Here is a 3,385-nt window from a genome sequence, read left to right on the forward strand (position 1 = left end):
TGTGTGTGTGTGTGTGTGTGTGTGTGTGTGTGTGTGTGTGTGTGTGTTTTGTTGGCAGGCTGTGGAGAGAGTGCTGTTCCCACACCTCCCCGCCTACTGGGCCAACCTCCAGGCCGTGTTGGACGACTACTCGGTTTCCAACGCCCAGGTCAAAGCGGACGGACACAAGGTCTACGGAGCCATCCTGGTCAGTACTGCAGGGACACGTCCTCTCACCCAGTGGCCTGCTGCAATGCCACTCTTCTTCTTGACTAATAGGTCCTCATTGTTTAAACTCCTGCCATTCTTCATTTCATTGAAACAAACCCTCCCCATCTCATTCATCATGTCACTCCCCATGCTGCAGTAGATGTAATGTACCTTTCAGGACCTGTTACAAAACTGAGCTATTGGATGTAACCTTAAGCCATAGAAACATTTACACCAGCACGTTGTGGAAGTACAGCACATAATAGAGTGAAGTAAGCCTGCCAAGTTGCTTCATTGTCTTAGCTCCTACATATGAGGCTGAAAATATATATGCTTTTTTAACCATGCGCCATGGTTTTAACCAGATTCTTTTTATTTTTTTTGCCTTTATTTGATATTTTTGGCTTTTCTACACTGTTAATCGGTATTGATTTTGCCACTGAAAGCTGAAAATGTAATTTTTAAATTCATAAATTAATTTAATCTCACTGTATTAAAGCTATGGTTGGTAATGTTGAGAAACTAGCAAGAGAAAGCTAGATTTGAAAACAAAATGATCCACCCTATAAACCCGGCCCAGTGTCGCCAACTATTTTCCAGTGAAAGTAGCGAGCAGCAGTAGCTCCAGAAGTCACTAAATCTAGCGAGGAAAGTTGCCAAATCGGCAACACTGACAGCCCCGCCCTTCATGCCGCCCTCCAAAGCCACACCCCCAAAATGAGCATAAAGAACGTAAACAACCAACATGACTGTTGTTGGTCCTAACAGCTGTTAAGCTAACAGCTGGTGGAAACCTCCTGTGGCAAGCAGTGAGTGATCTCACACATAGTTATTTGATCCACTGTTGATTAGTGCAGCTTTAATAACATCCCAGAATGTGAAAGGGCTGAGCAGATAATCCTGCTATAATCTAGAGATTAAAAGTTTGTGTGCTCAGGATGTCGATCTACATTTTGTCCTCATGGTGGCACCAGAGGAAAGGTCACAGAATAATGTCTCAACAGTCAACATTCACAGCGGATGTCATGGTCAAGAGCTAAATACTGTGAGAGCTGACACAGGGACTGTTGGGTACTATACAGTAGGATCTGTTGAGTGTGAGTTCTCCTGTCTGTCCTGTAGGTGGCAGTGGAGCGCCTGCTGAAGATGAAGGCCCTGTCTCTGGCTCAGCCAGCAGAGGGGGGCTCCGGCGGTCAGCCGGGCTCTGCTGTGGGTGCTGTGGGTTACAGGGTGAGCTCCCCCGGCCTCAGTCCCCCCCCCAGAGCCCCTGTCGGAGGCCGCCCTTGGCATCGCCAGCCACCTTCAGGCAGGCGTGGCCGGCTGTCCCTGGGAGGAGTGGACCCCGGTCCCTCTCCCCGCCATGTACTGTGAGCTCTACTCCTTCTTCGGAGACAGCCTGGCGGTCCGGTTCAGCACGGGGCCGGGGTTCGGCAGCTACCCTCCCTGCCACCCATCGCAGCTCGCTGATGCCAGGAAGGAACCCTGTGGCCCCGCCTCCAACCCCGACACCGCCCGGAAGATGCCTCAGCTGACTGCCAACCTCAACATCAGCCCCAGGCAGGATGGGAGTCCTCGCACGGACCCGCCCCCCCCCTGCCTGGCAGCTACCGGATCAGGAAGGTAAAGTAAACCCTCTTTAAAGACTAAACCATTGGGCGGGTGTTTGCAGGACTGAATGTTGCTGACTTTTCTTTTCTCTTCAGGTCCCTGGCTCGCTCCTCTTCCTCCTCCTCCTCCTCCTCTGTGCAGCGCTCCAAGTCTTCCTCGTCACGTCCGGGCCAGCGTATTGCCGGCCCGTCTCGCGACGTTTTCCCCAAAGCTCGCTTCACCTCCCCTCAGACGGGACTTCCTGTGTTCACCTTCCTCATCGGCGGGCGGCAAATGGGTCGCCGTTGCCAAGGGCGCCGGCCCTTCCAGACCACTTTCGCCCCGACTCCACCTGTTCCTGCCGTCCCGCCACGCGCCTACGCCCACAAACTGCCCGTCATCGGCAGGGTGGGCAAACCTGTGCGCCGCTGGGCGTGTTCCCATTACTCCCTTCATCTGCCTCTCTAGAGAGGACGCTCTCAGAGATGAACTACAAAGCAGGTTTGACTGCTGCAGACTTATACACGACCAGACTCATATCTTTCAGCTTAAGCTGCCAATCATCTGTCTTTTGTGATGATATTTTCGTAGTTGAATACTGCAAGGATTCTGTTTTATTATCGAGATGGAAAAGGACATTTGGACTGTAATTCACTGAGGCAACGAAAGTATTTACAATCAATTCAAACTGATTTAAAGCCAACATAATTTGTAGTATTCTAATATTTCCAACTCTTGCGCCCCCCAGTGGTATCAAACAAGAAAATACTGGTGGGCAAAATGTGGGGGGTGGACACCGACTGCTATAGTCAGATTAAAAAGTACCGAAGGTGTAGACCACAACAATTAAAACGCAGTACATGCAGATTTGACATATTATGAGTACTTTTTTTGTTGTTTTTTGGCAACTCTTGCACGACACAACATTGACAATTGTTGTCATTATATGGTTATTTTTTTACATTTGTCAGATGAATCATTAAAATCAGGAAAAAAAATAATAAATTACATTACAACAATAGTAAAACATTTAGTGTTGTCTGAGAATGTTTTTGGCATTTTTGCTGTATGTTTGAGACATGATAAATTTATCAAAAAAACTGTTAATTATTTTTCTTTATCGTTCAGTCAGCTAATCATTTGAGCACTATGCTCATCAGAGTAAAATGAGATTAAGGGCTTCTCATCAACCGTCCTACTATTTTCAGTGAATGCAGTCTAAACCTTCTGCGGCACTATTTCTGTGACTGAATCCCTGCTGAGGAGCAATGACAGTATTTAGGTCTGCTGCGTGTTTGGAGGTTTGACATCTTGTACATAGCTGTTATTGCTGAATAAAACATTTTCTCTAGGAGTTTCTCACCACCTGTCCTACATACAGTACCTCTACCTTTCTGTTGTTGCTTTGTTTCTCTAGTCAGTTTGTGTCTATTTATATATATATAGTTATTTTTTTTTTAAAGTTATTTTTCGTCTGTTTGTTTTGCCCCTCTTTGTAGTCATTTTGAGTCTCTTTGTAGTTCTGTGTCTCTTTGTGGTCGTTTTGAGTCTCTTTGTAGTTCTGCGTCTCTTTGTGGTCGTTTTGAGTCTCTTTGTAGTTCTGCGTCTC

At 47.1% G+C, this 3,385-nt stretch overlaps 1 pseudogene; it reads left to right on the top strand.

Annotated features, from left to right (window-relative positions):
- Positions 1 to 19: 19 nt before the first annotated feature.
- LOC116379943 (TAF6-like RNA polymerase II p300/CBP-associated factor-associated factor 65 kDa subunit 6L) lies at positions 20 to 3,130 on the top strand (annotated as a pseudogene).
- The last annotated feature ends 255 nt before the right edge of the window (positions 3,131 to 3,385 follow it).

This window comes from Anarrhichthys ocellatus, unplaced genomic scaffold (genome assembly GCF_004355925.1).
Source record: "Anarrhichthys ocellatus isolate YVR2014 unplaced genomic scaffold, GSC_Weel_1.0 scaffold5608, whole genome shotgun sequence".
NCBI classification, from domain to species: domain Eukaryota; kingdom Metazoa; phylum Chordata; class Actinopteri; order Perciformes; family Anarhichadidae; genus Anarrhichthys; species Anarrhichthys ocellatus.